At 39.3% G+C, this 20,455-nt stretch overlaps 2 non-coding genes and 2 pseudogenes across 2 annotated transcripts; 2 read left to right on the top strand and 2 right to left on the bottom strand.

Moving 5' to 3' along the window:
- The first annotated feature begins 6,653 nt into the window (after positions 1-6,653).
- LOC120037460 lies at positions 6,654-6,809 on the top strand. Its single transcript, XR_005474811.1, has one exon. It is a non-coding gene; the product is annotated as a U1 spliceosomal RNA (small nuclear RNA).
- Positions 6,810-13,827: 7,018 nt separating this feature from the next.
- On the top strand, positions 13,828-13,977 carry LOC120037459 (annotated as a pseudogene).
- A 983-nt stretch (positions 13,978-14,960) lies between these two features.
- Positions 14,961-15,110, bottom strand: LOC120037457 (annotated as a pseudogene).
- A 693-nt stretch (positions 15,111-15,803) lies between these two features.
- Positions 15,804-15,922, bottom strand: LOC120037453. Its single transcript, XR_005474807.1, has one exon. It is a non-coding gene; the product is annotated as a 5S ribosomal RNA (ribosomal RNA).
- Positions 15,923-20,455: the final 4,533 nt, after the last annotated feature.

Below are 20,455 nucleotides of genomic sequence, written 5' to 3'. Positions count from 1 at the left end.
AAGTGGTTCCCGTTAGCGGAAAATGTTGGCACTGGAGAGACTTGCCCTCCACTAAGCAGAAGAGATACTGTGATCAAGAAGTTGGTTCACCCAAGTGTGGGGCTTAGCCATTCCACTCTGGCTTCCAAATGTGGGAATCTCGATTGCAAAATTTATGGTACTGGTCGTTTGCGCTTTACCCTGATTTCTTTGTTAATGATAAACCGTTGCTTGGCGGCAGGCTTAAGGATGACTTGAGTCAACCGACTGTGCTTATGGAGATCTTTGAAGTCAGTTGTGAAAGAGACTTTGTGGACCAATCGAAAGGTGGAAACATTTGTTTGTAGCAAAACATTGTTGGCATTTTGTCGAAACATTATGTTGCGAAATGCAGCATTGTATTTATGCCACACTGGTACTTCAATCAAGAGATAGTTGAGAAGCCACTCTAACCCCCCGGTCATGATGTGTCATACGCGCCCCATGCGCTTCCAATATGAAATTGTCCATACATGCGTTCCTCCTTAGCACAGAACAATGCAATAGGTTTTCAACATCCAGAGCTTTTGTGTATTTATTGTGGCTAGTAGGATAGCTGCATGGGAAACTGTTGCTGATGATGTATTTGTCAGAAGTCATTGTATTTGTCCGTTTTTTCCCACAAGGCTGAAATATGTGCCCTCGCTTTGAAATGTTAGCAAGGTTTGTTTGTATTTCATCCAACTATCTGTGCTAAAAAGTGATGGCTACAGTATATGTAATTTCTTCCACTTTTGAGTGAGCCAAAGTTCAAGCTGCTTATCTAATTGGTGAGAATGCAATGTCTGTTTATCAGACTCACTTTGACTTTATATGGTGTACCAAGAGATGTGCCTTCGCTTACGGCCATACCAGCCTGAATACGCCTTTCCTGATTGGAGAAGTGACGACAGGTGCGAGTTTTGAGCTGTGAGTGAGTGTTTGCTGGAGAGTGTTTGCTCGAGAGCTATTTTTGTTAATTATTTGGATTTCGAAATATAATTTTTTTGTTCTTGCATTTGAATAGTTTTAAGTTTGGTTAGTCTTCCCCCTTGCAGTTTTGCTGCTTGGGGGAGAGTTTTTTGGATTCATTTTTTTACTATGACGGACAACATGGAAAAGACAAACGGAATGGACAAAGACAACGAAAAGGCGCAACGGAAGAAAAATGAAGATAAAGAAGGAATGAAATATGGCAAAGAATACACGGTGGCAATTGAGTTGGAAGGAGAAGACAAGGTGACGACAATGGAACTACTACGAGCAATTAAGGAGTGTGTGGAGAGGTGGTGGGATGCCGAATGAAAGGGGATAAGAAGTATGAAGTTACGATGAGAAACGAAAAAGGAAAAGAACGTCTAATGGATGGAATACGGATAAAGGACACCAGGATTCTGGCGAGCGATATTAATGTGAAGGAATTGGTGGTGTCTTTCATGAATCTCCCAGTATACGTAGAAGATGGTGTGATACTGGGCAAGCTGAGTAGCTGGGGAGTGGCGGCCGTCTCGGAGATAAGGAGGAGAGTTTGGCCAGGAACAGAGGTGGTTGACGGGACACGTTTCTGCAAGGTCAAGTTCACAGAAAAAGTGACATCATTACCTTATTCTACAAGAATTGAGACGTTGGAGGGAGCAGAATATTTCAGGGTCATTCATGACAAACAGGTCAGAGTGTGTTGTTTGTGTATTCAACCCGGGCACATAGTTAAAGACTGCCCGGAATTTAAGTGTTTCAAGTGTGGCAATCAAGGACACTATGCGAGAGAATGTGTCGGAGAGAAGGAAAGGAATTTTTGTGGTGGATGCAGAAAGAGATTGGCGGAGTGCAACTGTGGAGAGGTTAGGGCTGAAGAGGGGAGTCAAACAATATTCGAGGAAGCAGTGGTATTGTCGCAAGAAGGAGAAGAAGATGGAGGAGAGGACGTGGTGGAAGGTGGAGAGACGGAGGAAGGAAGAAGGACCAGAAGATAAATGAAATTGGGAGCAGTATGGACTCAGAAATAAGAAGAGGGAGTTTTCAGGAGGAGGGGGGGAGTGGACTGGGGGGAAGCACGGGGGACTCACAGGTTTTGGGGGAAAGCACAGCACTAACAAGTAGCTCGGGGGTGAAGAAATGGAGGGGGTTATGGAGTTGATGACAATACCAGAGACGGCGATGAGCACGGGGAGCACAACGGATGTGGAGGTCAAGAAGGGGAGTTGGCTGGAAAACATGGACTTGGAAGAGATATCGGATACGGATGATGGAGAAAAGATTGAAAGAACGAGGGAAGGATACAGGAAGAGGAAAGCGGGGGGAAGAGGGGGAGAGAAATGTGTATGAATGCAGGGTATTTGGGAGATGAGGAATATGGGAAACAACTTAAATCTTTGATAGCATGTGAAATGGAGGATAAGCAGAAAGAGAATGATAAGTGTTCATGGTGGGATAAGGTTAAGGAAAAAATAAAAGTTTTTAGTATAGGATATGCAAGGAAAAAGAGAGGTAGGATGAAAAGAGAAAAAGAGTTGAGGGATAAATTGGATAAAGAAATGAGGAAGTGTGACAGTGAACCTAATTATAATATAGGAAAGTTTTTGGAATTAAAAGCACAATTGACTAAATATGAAATAGATAAGTGTAAGGGTGCAATTATAAGAAGTAAGGCAAAGTATGTTTTGGAGGGGGAGAAATGTACTTCATTTTTTCTTGGTTTAGAGAAGAATAAACAGAGGAGAACATATATTAGAGAGATCGAAAATATAAAGGGTGAAGTTGTCAATGATTATGTAGAGGTTTTAGAAACAGTGCAGAATTTTTATAAGGATTTATTTAAGAAAGGGGAGGTGGATGAGGGGTGTGTAAAGGAGATATTGGATAGTGTGGATGTGCAAATTAATGTAGAGGATAAACAAATGTGTGATGGGAAGATAACATTGACTGAAGTTAAAGATGCGATTAAGGGTTTACAAGTAAATAAGAGTCCTGGAGTAGATGGAATAATTGCAGAGTTTTATAAAATATATGCCAGTTTTTTAGCACCTATTTTATTGGAAGTTTATCAATATATGGAGGATAATGATAGTATTTCTGAATCTATGGTGACAGGGCTGATAACGATTTTATATAAAAATAAGGGGAGTAAATTAAAATTGGAGAATTATAGGCCAATTAGTTTATTAAATTCGGATTATAAGATTTTAGCAAAGATACTGGCAAATAGAATGAAGCAAGTTTTAAATGATATTATAGCACCTACACAGAATTATAGTGTGCCTGGTAGAGATATTGCGGATACAATTAATACAATTAGAGATGTGATAAATAAAATGAATCATGATAAGATGGGGGGAATTGTTTTAAGCATAGATTTAAATAAAGCTTTTGATAGGGTGGAACATGATTTTATGTTTAGGGTAATGGATAAATATGGTTTTGGTAATAGAATAATAGGATGGATAAAATTATTATATAAGAAGGCAAAAAGTAGGGTGAAATGTAATGGGGTTTTAACCGATTCTTTTATTCTTGAGAGATCTGTGAGACAGGGGTGTCCTTTATCAGCTTTATTATTCGTTTTATCGGTAGAACTTTTAGCAGCATTTCTTAAAAGAGATAATCTTATAAATTGTGTAGAGACTCCGCAAGGAGGTTTTAGTTTGATACATCAATACGCAGATGATACCACTATAACAGTTAGAGATGAGGGTAGTGTAAAAAGGGTGATGGAGTGTTTTAAAGTATATGGACAAGCATCGGGTGCAAAGGTTAACATGGAGAAGTCAGTAGTAATGTATATTGGGAAGATTAATGAGGGGAATTTTCCTTTTAAAGTGGTTAAAGATTATTTTAAGGTATTAGGAGTGTTTTTAGGGGTGAAAGAAATGGAAGCTAGGGATTTGACATGGAGTGGTGTAATAAATAAAGTTAGAAAGGTGGTAAATATGTGGAGGGGGAGGTCTTTGAAATTAAAAGGGAAAGTAATTGTCATAAATTCATTGTTGATGTCAATTTTTATTTATGTAATGAATGTTTTGGATATGCCAGAATGGGTTTTATCTGAAATGAATAAAATTGAAGTTGATTTTTTATGGGAAGGGAAGGGGGTGAAAATAGCTTTTAAAACTTTGATTGCAGGTTATGAGGAGGGGGGTTTGAAGTTGGTAGATTTAAGTGTAAGGAAAACAGCAATTAGAGTAAAAATGGTACGGAAATATTTATTTGGTGAATTGGATTATGGGTGGAAAAGGTTTTTTAAAGAGTATTTGCAGGAGGTTGGGAGGATGGGGGACAATGGTTTATTGATGAGTATGAAGAAGGAAATGTTAGGTAATATACCTTTGTTTTACAGAGAAGTGTTTGAGGCTTGGGGGCGGTTTTTACCAAATATTTATTATGAATGTACCAGTTTAGAAAAATATTTTAAATCAGCCGATATTTTTAAATCCAAAGATAAAGTGCAATAATATGATGTTGTTTTGTAAATATTTTATGAGGGCTGGGATGAGGCAGATAGGTGACATAGCATATGAGGTAATTCCTGGGTTTCTTCCATTTCAGGCTATATATGACAATGTGGTTGAAGTAGATGAAGAAATAAGTAAAACTACTGTGGAGAATATGTACAAGAAAATATTTGGATGTATTCCCGGGGAGTGGGTGATTTTAATAAACAAAGAGGTGGTCAAAAGATCTAGGGCTTTACCAGTTTTATATTATGAAAGTAATGGGGAGAAACATGATTTATCAGGTCTAAAAGTTAAAATGGTTTATAGAAAATGTATTTTAAAAGAGATAAAAAGTCCTGCTGCGGAGAAAGTGTGGTCTAGGGTGTTTCCAAACATGGATGTAAAATCAATATGGAAGAATGTAAATGTAAAATATAATTTTATAGAATGTGAAGACAATGATTTTAAATTGAAACATAATATGATTTTTACAAATGTGGTTTTGCATCAAATAAATAGGGATATTAAAAGAGAATGTGATATTTGTGGTACGGGGGTGGAAAATTTGATGCACTTTTTTTTGAATGTAGTAGGTTGAAAGATTTTCACGAGTTTTTAAAAGGACTTTTAGTAAAACATTGGGGAGAAGAGATTTTTACTGGGGTGGAGTGGAGGAGGTTGTTTCTTTTTGGTTTAAATGGGAAAAGTAAAGTTTTAAATATTAATTTGGTGAATTTTGTAATAAGTCATGCTAGATATGCGATAAGATTAAGAAGGAATTTAGGTCATTATGAAGGGAAAATTGTGAGTGTGGAAGTTTTTTTTTAGGAGCATATTAGAGAGAGATATAGAGATAATATATAGATACGGTGGAGGAAATTTTGAAAAATTGTTTGTGTGGGGAGTACTCTTATTGAAATTCTGTCAAATGGGAAACTTGTATTTCATTATTAAGTGGATTTAGTGGATGATTGTGTTTTTTTTAATAGGTTTTATTTTATTTATTTTAGATTTTTTGATTTTGTAAAAGGATGAATTGTTCATCCTTTTTATTATTGATTGAATGTTGTAAATATTATGTGTTTTTTTCATAAAAAAAGATTAAAAAAAAAATACGCCCGATCTCGTCTGATCTCGGAAGCTAAGCAGGCTCGGGCCTGGTTAGTACTTGGATGGGAGACTGCCTGGGAATACCAGGTGCTGTAAGCCTTTTGTCCACTAGGGGGTGTGGCATTATTTCATCAGCAACACTGCCTTGTAGTAAGCATTTGATGCTGAATTGACTAAATGCAGCTTCTATGGGCTAGTCTCCCCTGCCCTTTTAATACGATCAAAGTTCCTTGTGTTGTCAGGGAGCAACTGCCTTTTATTTATAAGACAAATAAGAATATTGTTACTGAATGCAGCTTGTGTGTGCTTTGTGCTCCCTCGCCCTGTTCAAATGATCAAAGGAAATAATGCTGGTGAGGAGTGGAACTGGACTGGTGTCTGATGGCCCTGTGTTTTCCATGTTGGAATTACAACCCTTCTTTTATGGAGTAAATCAAAAGCACAAGAGAATGTGAGATGTTATCGATAATAAATCAATTGGTTTCATGCATTTGTCTGTGTGTGTGTGTGTGTCTGAATGTGATTGTATTTCGTCATATCGCAAACATTTGTGATATCAGATAGGTTAAGATATTAAAAAGTAATTGGTGATTTTTTCGACAGTGTTGCATGATGGGAATCTAGTGGTTCACTGATATAATCTAGTAAACAAAATAAACTACTTTTTCACTACTCTGTGTGCAAGTGCATTGCTAAACGGCATTTAACGCAGGTCGATGTGATATGATATTATCAGAACACAAAGTGGTTACCGTTAGCGGAAAATGTTGGCACTGGAGAGACTTTTCCTCCACTAAGCAGAAGAGATACCGTGATCAATAAGGTGGTTCACCCGGTGTGGGGCTCAGCCATTGCACTCTGGCTATGCTGACCCCTTGCTTATTTTCTAAATGTGGGAATATCTATTGCGCTTTACCCTAATGTCTTTGTTAATGATAAACTGTTGCTTGGCGGTAGGCTTAAGGATGACTTGAGTCAACTGACTGTGCTTATGGAGATCTTTGAAGTCATGATGGATGATGGAGTCATGATGGATGCAGAAAGAGATTGGCGGAGTGCAACTGTGGAGAGGTTATGGATGAAGAGGGGAGTCAAGCACTATTCGAGGAAGCAGTTGTATTGTCGCAAGAAGGAGATACTGTGATCAAGAAGTTGGTTCACCCAGTGTGGGGCTCAGCCATTCACTCTGGCTGGCTGACCCCTTGCGAATTTTCCAAATGTGGGAATCTCGATTGCAAAATTTATGGTAGTGGTCGTTTGCTTTACCCTGATGTCTTTGTTAATGATAAACCGTTGCTTGGCGGCAGGCTTAAGGATGACTTGAGTCAACTGACTGTGCTTATGGAGATCTTTGAAGTCAGTTGTGAAGAGACTTTGTGGACCAATCGAAAGGTGGAAACATTTGTTTGTAGCAAAACATTGTTGGCATTTTGTCGAAACATTATGTTGCGAAATGCAGCATTGTATTTATGCCACGCTGGTACTTCAATCAAGAGATAGTTGAGAAGCCACTCTAACCCCCCCGGTCATGATGTGTCATACCCATGCGCTTCCAATATGAAATTGTCCATACATGCGTTCCTCCTTAGCACAGAACAATGCAATAGGTTTTCAACATCCAGAGCTTTTGTGTATTTATTGTGGCTAGTAGGATAGCTGCATGGGAAACTGTTGCTGATGATGTATTTGTCAGAAGTCATTGTATTTGTCCGTTTTTTCCCACAAGGCTGAAATATGTGCCCTCGCTTTGAAATGTTTGCAAGGTTTGTTTGTATTTCATCCAACTATCTGTGCTAAAAAGTGATGGCTACAGTATATGTAATTTCTTCCACTTTTTGAGTGAGCCAAAGTTCAAGCTGCTTATCTAATTGGTGAGAATGCAATGTCTGTTTATCAGACTCACTTTGACTTTATATGGTGTACCAAGAGATGTACCTTCGCTTACGGCCATACCAGCCTGAATACGCCCCTTTTTGGAAGTTTCAGGAAGTGAGTGAGCAGCAGGTGTTGGATTGTTTGGTAGAGAGAAAATCGTTTTTGGTTTTGCTGGTTTATATACTTTAAGTTTGGAAGTTTGTGTGGGGAGTGTAGCTTATTTTCTTTGTAAATATTTGCGTTTTTATCCCCCAACGGCGTGAGCTGTTTGGGGGATTCTAAGTAAAATAATTGGACGGATACAATGGCTTCGACATCAAAATAACAACAACAATGAGAATGGACAACGGAGAAAAAAGAGCGTCGAATGAAGAGTTGAGGAGAAGAAAATATGAGAAAGAATTGACGGTGAACGTGGAAGTTATTGGAGAAGAAAAAATAACAACGATGGAATTGCTGAGAGGAATAAAAGAAGTATGTGGAATGATATTGGGATGTAGAATGAAGGACAGAAATAAGTACGAAATAACCATGTCACACGCGAAAGGAAAAGAAAGACTACTAGACGGGCTAAAAATAAAGAGCTGCCAAATAATGGCGAAAGAACTGGGAAATGATGAACTTGTGGTGTCCTTTTTGAACATGCCGGCATATATTACGGATGAGGAAATACATGACAAATTACAAGGATGGAATGTGAACGCAACAACACCAATCAAGAGGAGGATGTGGCCAGGAACGGACATTGTGGACGGGACGAGATTTTGTAAGGTGAAGTTTACGGACAGTGTGCAATCATTACCTTACTCAACCAAATTCAACACTGTAGAAGGATTTGAATATTTCCGAGTGATCCACGATAACCAAGTGAAGGTATGTAGACTATGTATTCAACCGGGACACATACTCAAAGAATGTCCAGAATTTGTATGTCATAAATGTGGTGAACAAGGACATTATGCCAGAGAATGTTCGAACATCGGTGATATGTGTAGAAGGTGTGACAGACCTAAGGACAGATGTAAATGTAAGAAGGAAAAGGATGTCTTATTTCTGCAAACACTGGACCTCATTACTGAAGAAGAGGTTGAGAGGAGTGAGACTATGGAGGGGGAGGAAGAGAGTGATATGGAAAGTGTGTCGCAGGTGATTCCAGAGACAGCTATAGATATGCTTGGAGAGTATGTAATGCCTTCTGGCAGTACTCGAGACGCAGTCTTGGTCTCTGCTGCTGACAAGGTGGAGCAGCAGCACATGATTGGTGAATTGGATACACAGGTAGAGATGGTGCAGGGTGCTTCTCAGGTGCCTGAACCAGCTTTAAACCTGTGTGAAAATGAAACCAAGGAGAGGGCTGGGTCCACTGGAGTTGATGGCACTGTTAAAGAATGTTTTACAAAAGGCTTGGATGTTGCTCCCCTTACAAGTACAAGTCAGGAGTCAGACGAAGAAATAGATATTGAGGATTTTCAGCGGTTTGCTAGAAATAAGAGAGCATTAGTGAAAGCTAAGGAGGTGACGGGATCTGGAAAAAAGAAAAAGTCTATTTTGAAATGACATGTTTGTTTTTGGCTATATTTCTGCATATATTAACAATGATTAGAGTTGCATCACTAAATGGCAACAGTTTAAGCAATATGAACAAATTGGAGCAGGTTTTGGTGTCTGTGAAACGGACATGTGGTGTTTTCAAGAGACTAATTGGACGGACGCCAAAACTGCTGGAAATTAAGAGCAAATGGTCTGAGCTCATTTTTTGTAGTCACGGAAGTGATAAAAACATGTGGAGTGGCTATTTTGGTAAAAAATGATGTGGTTAAAAATGTCAAGCAGGTATATGCAGATAATCAGGGAAGAATTATTGTTATTGAGTTTGAAGTGCAAAATGTCATTTTCGTCTAATTAATGTTTATGCTTCGAATATTGAAGCGGAAAGGAGAGAATGTTTAATAACCTAAGAACACTGTGTTCAGAGAACTGTATACTAGTAGGAGATTTTTTAACGTGAAGTGTACTAGAATGGATGTCTCGAGATGTGATAGTTTCAGACATGATTCGTCTAGAAATGCTTTACGGGAATTAATGAATAAGGAAAATCTTGTAGATATATGGAGGGCTGAAAATTAAATAGAAGAGAGTTTCGAGAAGGCAGGTGGTGTTAAATGAACTAAAACAAAGTAGAATTGATTTATGTTTAGCAAAGGTAGATGTGGACAGCAGGTTCAGAAGATGACATATAATTTTACAGCATACAGTGATCATGCAGTAATGTCATTTCAGATAGGTTTTGCTGTGGAGATGAGGGGGGAGGTGTCTGGTGTTTAAATGCCAGTCTGTTAAGGAAGAAAGTTATATAAGGAAATTGTTGAATGTATCGAGGATGAAATGTCTAATGTTACTGTTAAAGAGAATGTGTGTTTATGGTGGGAGGAAGTGAAAGTTAAAGTAAAAACAGGAGTATTAGGTACTCTAAAAATCGTAACCGTTTAGATAAGCAGAAAGAAAAAATGCTTAGAAATAGGATGTTACATGAACTTGGAAAAGGCTGATGCTGATCCAGACTATGATGTTGTGAACTATTTGAAAATCCATGCCAGAGCTAGGGTTTTATGAAAAAAGAAATGTTTAGGGCCTATTGTTAGGAGTAAGGCACAGTACGCCTTGGAGGGAGAGAAATGTACTTCCTTTTTTCTGGGGCTTGAAAAACGAAAGCAATTTAAGAGTTATATTGTAGAATTAGAAAATGAAAAAGGTGTAAAGGTAAATGATTTTGTTGACATCTTAGATTCAGTGAATCCTTTTACAGAAATCTTTATAAAAAGAATGATGTGGACAAAGTGGTGTTGCAAAAGTGTTGGAGAAAATCAGTGCCAAAGTATCTCAGGCAGATAGAATGATGTGTGATGAAGATATTTCAATTGTGGAAATCAAGAAAGCAATTGAGAACACTCAAGGAAATAAAGTCCAGGTTTTGGATGGTTAACAAATGAATTCTATAAAGCTTTTGTGGATATTTTGGCACCCATTTTATTGAAGGTTTTTCAGTATATGGAAGAGAATAAGGAAATCCCTGAGTCTATGTCAATTGGTATGTTAACCATCTTGTTTAAAAATAGAGGCAGTAGGTTAAAGTTAGAAAATTATAGGCCTATTAGTCTTCTGAATTCAGATTATAAAATACTGACTAAAGTTTTGGCTAATAGGATGAAAATGGTGATTGGAAGTATTATTACATCAACACAAGCCTACGGACTACCCGGAAGAGATGTTGCCGATGTAATTTGTACAATTAGAGATGTTGTTAATCAAATGAAAAATGAAGGTGGTATAGTTTTAAGTTTAGATTTTAAGAAAGCTTTTGATAAAGTGGAACATAGTTTTCTACTACAGACTTTGGAGAGGTTTGGTTTTGGGCCAAAATTGTATCTTGGATTTAACTTGTTGTATAGTGGAGCAAAAAGTTGTGTTAAATGTAACGGAGTGTTAACAGATACTTTCCCTATAGAGAGGGTCAGTAAGGCAGGGTTGTCCTTTGTCAGCTCTGTTGTACAGGTTTCTACGGAACCTTTAGCTGTTTTAATACTTGGAGACAAAGAGGTGAGGGTGTTGGAATCCCAGGTGGTGGTGTCAGTGTTATACATCAGTACGCTGATGACACTACTTTTACTGTGAAGGATGTAGGTAGCATTGAAAGCATTATGAAAATCATAGATATCTATTGTAAGGCATCGGGGGCTGAAGTTAATATAGAGAAGACGGAAATTATGTTCTTTGGGGATATCAATGCAAATAAGTGTGAGATTCCATTTAAGGTAGCTAAGGATTTTACGAAGGTGCTGGGAGTACATATTGGTGTAGAGGAGAAAGAGGCAAGGGATATAACTTGGACAGGGATCCTCAATAAAATCAAGCAAACTTTGAATTTCTGGAAAAATAGAAAATTAAAGTTAAAAGGTAAAATAATTGTAGTAAATGCTTTGGTATCATCTAAACTTGTGTATGTTTTGGGAGTTCTAGACATGCCAGAGTGGGTTCTAAATGAATTGAATAATGTGGTGTCTAATTTTATATGGGATGGTAAAGGTGTTAGAATTGCGCAGAAACCATTGATAGCAGGACTATGATGATGGAGGTTTAAAACTTGTAGATTTTGATGTTAAAGAAAAGCTATTAGGATAAAAATAGTAAAGAAATATTTGTATGACAGCTTAGATTATGGCTGGAAACATTTTTTCAAAGTCTATTTAGATGAGAGTGGTGGATGTGAAGATAATGGTTTGTTGATGGGTCTTAAAAGGAAAATGTGTGAAAAGGTACCAGATTTTTATAAAGAAGTGTTAAATGCATGGGCAGAGTTGTTGCCTAATGTGTATTATGAGTGTGGGCATATTGACCTAATTATGAATCATCCTGTTTTTCTGAATGAGAAACTTAAGTACAAAGAAAAGTGTTATATAGTGAAGTATCATGAGTGCAGGTCTAGACAATAAAAGATTACACATATGAGGTTAATTCCAGGTTTTTTTCCTGAGGAAGCTATTTTTGATACCATCCATGAATGGGATGTAGAGGTGGGTAGGGGAACAGTGAGAAATATGTATGAGAAGATAAAGAAAGTATACCAAGTAAATGGTGGATTTAATAAATAGTGAAGTTGTAGGGAAGATTTTATTTGTCTTTCCAAATTTGTTTATTGGTAACAGTAAGGAGAAGGCTCCTTTATCTAGTATCCCAGTGAAAAGATTCTATAAAATAATGGTAGAGAAAAATGTGAAAAGGCCAGCTGCGGAGAAAGTTTGGAAAGGAATTTTTCCGACTTTGGACGTAAAAGATATGGAAAACTTAAATGTAAAATATAATAGTATGGAATGTGAAAGTAACGATTTTTAAAATAAGGCATAATCGTATATATACAAAAGTGGTTTTACATCAAATCAATAGGGAAATAAATAGAGAATGTGACTTATGTGGTGAGTCACCGGAAATTTAATGCATTTGTTTGTGGAATGTAAGGAGTTAAAAGATTTATTTTGTAAAGTAAAGGGAATGATTCATAGAAACTGGGGGGGTGATATTTTTGAAAAAATATGTGTGGGATGAATTGGTGTTATTTGGCGTGTCTGGTAAATGTGTAGGGTGTTAATGTGGGTTTGTTGAATGTGGTTTGAGTTTCTTGAGGTATGCTATTTTTTGTAGGAGGAATTATGCTTTTTTTTGAGGGGAAGAAGGTAAGGGTGTGGGATATTTTTGTAGTATGTTAAAGAAGCATATAGATATTCTGTTATGGAAAGGAATTTTTGATGAAGCTTTTGTGGAGGGGAGTGGGTGATTTCAAACGTGGATGGTGGAAGAATCACTTATAACTTTTTGAAAGTATTGGTATGTTTATTAATTTATTGGTTTTCATAGTTGTTCGGGAGTTGATTTCAACATGCCTGTTTTGTGAGATTGGAATTTATGTTAGGCTTTTATTAGTTTTTTGTTGTATTTTATTTATTTGAGTTCTTTGATTTGATAAGGGGGTGAATTGTTCACCTGCCTATGTTAGTCTCGGTTTTTTTGTATTGTACATTTGATAAAATATTGTAATTGAAACCTTTTTATAAATAAAAAAAAAAAAAAAAAAATACGCCCGATCTCGTCTGATCTCGGAAGCTAAGCAGGGTCGGGCCTGGTTAGTACTTGGATGGGAGACTGCCTGGGAATACCAGGTGCTGTAAGCCTTTTGTCCACTAGGGGGTGTGGCATTATTTCATCAGCAACACTGCCTTGTAGTAAGCATTTGATGCTGAATTGACTAAATGCAGCTTCTATGGGCTAGTCTCCCCTGCCCTTTTAATACGATCAAAGTTCCTTGTGTTGTCAGGGAGCAACTGCCTTTTATGCATAAGACAAATAAGAATATTGTTACTGAATGCAGCTTGTGTGTGCTCTGTGCTCCCTCGCCCTGTTCAAATGATCAAAGGAAATAATGCTGGTGAGGAGTGGAACTGGACTGGTGTCTGATGGCCCTGTGTTTTCCATGTTGGAATTACAACCCTTCTTTTATGGAGTAAATCAAAAGCACAAGAGAATCTGAGATGTTATCGATAATAAATCAATTGGTTTCATGCATTTGTCTGTGTGTGTGTGTGTGTCTGAATGTGATTGTATTTCGTCATATCGCAAACATTTGTGATATCAGATAGGTTAAGATATTAAAAAGTAATTGGTGATTTTTTCGACAGTGTTGCATGATGGGAATCTAGTGGTTCACTGATATAATCTAGTAAACAAAATAAACTACTTTTTCACCACTCTGTGTGCAAGTGCATTCCTAAACGGCATTTAACGCAGGTCGATGTGATACTGATATTATCAGAACACAAAGTGGTTACCGTTAGCGGAAAATGTTGGCACTGGAGAGACTTTTCCTCCACTAAGAAGAAGAGATATCGTGATCAAGAAGGTGGTTCACCCAGTGTGGGGCTCAGCCATTGCACTCTGGCTGTGCTGACCCCTTGCGAATTTTCCAAATGTGGGAATCTCGATTGCATAATTTATGGTAGTGGTCGTTTGCGCTTTACTCTGATTTCTTTGTAAATAATAAACCTTGCTTGGCGGCAGGCTTGAGGATGACTTGAGTCAACTGACTGTGCTTATGGAGATCTTTGAAGTCAGTTTGAAAGAGACTTTGTGGACCAATCGAAAGGTGTAAACATTTGTTTGTAGCAAAACATTGTTGGCATTTTGTCGAAACATTATGTTGCGAAATGCAGCATTGTATTTATGCCACGCTGGTACTTCAATCAAGAGATAGAGAGTCAGAGCCTGCTTAGCTTCCGAGATCAGACGAGATTGGGCGTATTCAGGCTGGTATGGCCGTAAGCGAAGGCACATCTCTTGGTACACCATATAAAGTCAAAGTGAGTCTGATAAACAGACATTGCATTCTCACCAATTAGATAAGCAGCTTGAACTTTGGCTCACTCAAAAAGTGGAAGAAATTACATATTCTGTAGCCATCACTTTTTAGCACAGATAGTTGGATGAAATACAAACAAACCTTGTATACATTTCAAAGCGTAGGCATATATTTCGGCCTTGTGGGAAAAAACGGACAAATACAATGACTTCTGACAAATACATCATCAGCAACAGTTTCCCATGCAGCTATCCTACTAGCCACAATAAATACACAAAAGCTCTGGATGTTGAAAACGTATTGCATTGTTCTGTGCTAAGAAGGAACGCATGTATGGACAATTTCATATTGGAAGCGCATGGGGCGCGTATGACACATCATGACCGGGGGGGGGGTATGGCTTCTCAACTATCTCTTGATTGAAGTACCAGCGTGGCATAAATACAATGCTGCATTTCGCAACATAATGTTTCGACAAAATGCCAACAATGTTTTGCTACAAACAAATGTTTCCACCTTTCGATTGGTCCACAAAGTCTCTTTCACAACTGACTTCAAAGATCTCCATAAGCACAGTCAGTTGACTCAAGTCATCCTCAAGCCTGCCGCCAAGCAAAGGTTTATTATTTACAAAGAAATCAGAGTAAAGCGCAAACGACCACTACCATAAATTATGCAATCGAGATTCCCACATTTGGAAAATTCGCAAGGGGTCAGCACAGCCAGAGTGCAATGGCTGAGCCCCACACTGGGTGAACCACCTTCTTGATCACGATATCTCTTCTTCTTAGTGGAGGAAAAGTCTCTCCAGTGCCAACATTTTCCGCTAACGGTAACCACTTTGTGTTCTGATAATATCGTATCACATCGACCTGCGTTAAATGCCGTTTAGGAATGCACTTGCACACAGAGTGGTGAAAAAGTAGTTTATTTTGTTTACTAGATTATATCAGTGAACCACTAGATTCCCATCATGCAACACTGTCGAAAAAATCACCAATTACTTTTTAATATCTTAACCTATCTGATATCACAAATGTTTGCGATATGACGAAATACAATCACATTCAGACACACACACACACACAGACAAATGCATGAAACCAATTGATTTATTATCGATAACATCTCAGATTCTCTTGTGCTTTTGATTTACTCCATAAAAGAAGGGTTGTAATTCCAACATGGAAAACACAGGGCCATCAGACACCAGTCCAGTTCCACTCCTCACCAGCATTATTTCCTTTGATCATTTGAACAGGGCGAGGGAGCACAGAAGCACACACAAGCTGCATTCAGTAACAATATTCCTTATTTGTCTTATGCATAAAAGGCAGTTGCTCCCTGACAACACAAGGAACTTTGATCGTATTAAAAGGGCAGGGGAGACTAGCCCATAGAAGCTGCATTTAGTCAATTCAGCATCAAATGCTTACTACAAGGCAGTGTTGCTGATGAAATAATGCCACACCCCCTAGTGGACAAAAGGCTTACAGCACCTGGTATTCCCAGGCAGTCTCCCATCCAAGTACTAACCAGGCCCGACCCTGCTTAGCTTCCGAGATCAGACGAGATCGGGCGTATTCAGGCTGGTATGGCCGTAAGCGAAGGCACATCTCTTGGTACACCATATAAAGTCAAAGTGAGTCTGATAAACAGACATTGCATTCTCACCAATTAGATAAGCAGCTTGAACTTTGGCTCACTCCAAAAGTGGAAGAAATTACATATACTGTAGCCATCACTTTTTAGCACAGATAGTTGGATGAAATACAAACAAACCTTGCTAACATTTCAAAGCGAGGGCACATATTTCAGCCTTGTGGGAAAAAACGGACAAATACAATGACTTCTGACAAATACATCATCAGCAACAGTTTCCCATGCAGCTATCCTACTAGCCACAATAAATACACAAAAGCTCTGGATGTTGAAAACCTATTGCATTGTTCTGTGCTAAGGAGGAACGCATGTATGGACAATTTCATATTGGAAGCGCATGGGGCGTGTATGACACATCATGACTGGGGGGGTTAGAGTGGCTTCTCAACTATCTCTTGATTGAAGTACCAGCGTGGCATAAATACAATGCTGCATTTCGCAACATAATGTTTCGACAAAATGCCAACAATATTTTGCTACAAACAAATGTTTCCACCTTTCGATTGGTCCACAAAGTCTCCTTCACAACTGACTTCAAAGATCTCCATAAGCACAGTCAGTTGACTCAAGTCATCCTCAAGCCTGCCGCCAAGCAAAGGTTTATAATTAAAACACCCATCTATGGACACAACTAAAGATACTTTCCCATTAAAACACCCATCTATGGACACAACTAAAGATACTTTCCCATTAAAACACCCATCTATGGACATAACTAAAGGTACTTTCCCATTAAAACACCCATCTATAGACATAACTAAAAGGTACTTTCCCATTAAAACACCCATCTATGGACATAACTAAAGGTACTTTCCCATTAAAGTCAAGGTGAGTCTGATAAACAGACATTGCATTCTCACCAATTAGATAAGCAGCTTGAACTTTGGCTCACTCAAAAAGTGGAAGAAATTACATATACTGTAGCCATCACTTTTTAGCACAGATAGTTGGATGAAATACAAACAAACCTTGCTAACATTTCAAATCGAGGGCACATATTTCAGCCTTGTGGGAAAAAACGGACAAATACAATGACTTCTGACAAATACATCAATCAATCAATCAATCAAGTTTATTTTATATAGCCCTTCGTACATCAGCTAATATCTCGAAGTGCTGTACAGAAACCCAGCCTAAAACCCCAAACAGCTAGTAATGCAGGTGTAGAAGCACGGTGGCTAGGAAAAACTCCCTAGAAAGGCCAAAACCTAGGAAGAAACCTAGAGAGGAACGGAGGGGTGGCCAGTCCTCTTCTGGCTGTGCCGGGTGGAGATTATAACAGAACTATGCCAAGATGTTCAAAAATGTTCATAAGTGACAAGCATGGTCAAATAATGATCATGAATAATTTTCAGTTGGCTTTTCATAGCCGATCATTAAGAGTTGAAAAACAACAGGTCTGGGACAGGTGGCGGTTCCATAACCGCAGGCAGAATAGTTGAAACTGGAATAGCAGCAAGGCCAGGCGGACTGGGGACAGCAAGGAGTCACCACGGCCGGTAGTCCCGACGTATGGTCCTAGGGCTCAGGTCCTCCGAGAGAAAGAAAGAGAGAAGGAGAAAATTAGAGAGAGCCAAGATTTTCAAAATGTTCATAAATGACAAGCATGGTCAAATAATAATCAGGAATAAATCTCAGTTGGCTTTTCATAGCCGATCATTAAGAGTTGAAAACAGCAGGTCTGGGACAGGTAGGGGTTCCATAACCGCAGGCATAACAGTTGAAACTGGAATAGCAGCAAGGCCAGGCGGACTGGGGACAGCAAGGAGTCACCACGGCCGGTAGTCCCGACGTATGGTCCTAGGGCTCAGGTCCTCCGAGAGAAAGAAAGAGAGAAGGAGAAAATTAGAGAGAGCCAAGATTTTCAAAATGTTCATAAATGACAAGCATGGTCAAATAATAATCAGGAATAAATCTCAGTTGGCTTTTCATAGCCGATCATTAAGAGTTGAAAACAGCAGGTCTGGGACAGGTAGGGGTTCCGTAACCGCAGGCAGAACAGTTGAAACTGGAATAGCAGCAAGGCCAGGCGGACTGGGGACAGCAAGGAGTCATCATGCCCGGTAGTCCTGACGTATGGTCCTAGGGCTCAGGTTCTCAGAGAGAGCGAAAGAGAGAACGAGAGAATTAGAGAGAGCATACTTAAATTCACACAGGACACTGGATAAGACAGGAGAAGTACTCCAGGCATAACCAACTGACCCTAGCCCCCCGACACAAACTACTGCAGCATAAATACTGGAGGCTGAGACAGGAGCGATCAGGAGACACTGTGGCCCCATCCGAAGAAACCTCCGGACAGGGCCAAACAGGAAGGATATAACCCCACCCACTTTGCCAAAGCACAGCCCCCGCACCACTAGAGGGATATCTTCAACCACCAACTTACAATCCTGAGACAAGGCCGAGTATAGCCCACAAAGGTCTCCACCACAGCACAAACCAAGGGGGGGCGCCAACCCAGACAGGAAGATCACGTCAGTAACTCAACCCACTCAAGTGACGCACCCCTCCTAGGGACGGCATGAAAGAGCACCAGTAAGCCAGTGACTCAGCCCCTGTAATAGGGTTAGAGGCAGAGAATCCCAGTGGAGAGAGGGGAACCGGCCTGGCAGAGACAGCAAGGGTGGTTCGTTGCTCCAGAGCCTTTCCGTTCACCTTCACACTCCTGGGCCAGACTACACTCAATCATATGACCTACTGAAGAGATAAGTCTTCAGTAAAGACTTAAAGGTTGAGACCGAGTCTGCGTCTCTCACATGGGTAGGCAGACTGTTCCATAAAAATGGAGATCTATAGGAGAAAGCCCTGCCTCCCGCTGTTTGCTTAGAAATTCTAGGGACAATTAGGAGGCCTGCGTCTTGTGACCGTAGCGTACGTATTGGTATGTACGGCAGGACCAACTCGGAAAGATAGGTAGGAGCAAGCCCATGTAACGCTTTATAGGTTAACAGTAAAACCTTGAAATCAGCCCTTGCCTTAACAGGAAGCCAGTGTAGGGAAGTGTAAGCTAGCACTGGAGTAATATGATCAAATTTCTTGGTTCTAGTCAGGATTCTAGCAGCCGTATTTAGCACTAACTGAAGTTTATTTAGTGCTTTATCCGGGTAGCCGGAAAGTAGAGCATTGCAGTAGTCTAACCTAGAAGTAACAAATGCATGGATTAATTTTTCTGCATCATTTTTGGACAGAAAATTTCAGATTTTTGCAATGTTACGTAGATGGAAAAAAGCTGTCCTTGAAACAGTCTTGATATGTTCGTCAAAAGAGAGATCAGGGTCAAGAGTAACGCCGAGGTCCTTCACAGTTTTATTTGAGACGACTTTACAACCATCAAGATGAATTGTCAGATTTAACAGAAGATCTCTTTGTTTCTTGGGACCTAGAACAAGCATCTCTGTTTTGTCCGAGTTTAAAAGTAGAAAGTTTTCAGCCATCCACTTCCTTATGTCTGAAACACAGGCTTCTAGCGAGGGCAATTTTGGGGCTTCACCATGTTTCATTGAAATGTACAGCTGTGTGTCATCCGCATAGCAGTGAAAGTTAACATTATGTTTTCGAATAACATCCCCAAGAGGTAAAATATATAGTGAAAACAATATTGGTCCTAAAACGGAACCTTGAGGAACACCGAAATGTACAGTTGATTTGTCAGAGGACAGACCATTCACAGAGACAAACTGATATCTTTCCGACAGGTAAGATCTAAACCAGGCCAGAACTTGTCCGTGTAGACCAATTTGGGTTTCCAGTCTCTCCAAAAGAATGTGGTGATCGATGGTGTCAAAGGCAGCACTAAGGTCTAGTAGCACGAGGACAGATGCAGAGCCTCGGTTTGACGCCATTAAAAGGTAATTTACCACCTTCACAAGTGCAGTCTCAGTGCTATGATGGGGTCTAAAACCAGACTGAAGCATTTCGTATACATTGTTTGTCTTCAGAAAGGCAGTGAGTTGCTGCGCAACAGCTTTTTCAAAAAATTTTGAGAGGAATGGAAGATTCGATATAGGCCGATAGTTTTTTATATTTTCCGGGTCAAGGTTTGGCTTTTTCAAGAGAGGCTTTATCACTGCCACTTTTAGTGAGTTTGGTACACATCCGGTGGATAGAGAGCTGTTTATTATGTTCAACATAGGAGGGCCAAGCACAGGAAGCAGCTCTTTCAGTAGTTTAGTAGGAATAGGATCCAGTATGCAGCTTGAAGGTTTAGAGGCCATGATCATTTTCATCATTGTGTCAAGAGATATAGTACTAAAACACTTAAGTGTCTCTCCTGATCCCAGGCCCTGGCAGAGCTGTGCAGATCCAGGACAGCTAAGCCCTGGAGGAATACGCAGATTCAAAGAGGAGTCCGTAATTTGCTTTCTAATGGTCATGATCTTTTCCTCAAAGAAGTTCATGAATTTATTACTGCTGAAGTGAAAGCCATCCTTTCTTGGGGAATGCTGCTTTTTAGTTAGCTTTGCAACATTGTTCT

Source organism: Salvelinus namaycush, unplaced genomic scaffold, assembly GCF_016432855.1.
Source record: "Salvelinus namaycush isolate Seneca unplaced genomic scaffold, SaNama_1.0 Scaffold1715, whole genome shotgun sequence".
NCBI lineage: Eukaryota > Metazoa > Chordata > Actinopteri > Salmoniformes > Salmonidae > Salvelinus > Salvelinus namaycush.
The sequence above is the reverse complement of the archived record's forward strand: the minus strand, read 5'-3'. Positions and strand labels throughout refer to the sequence as shown.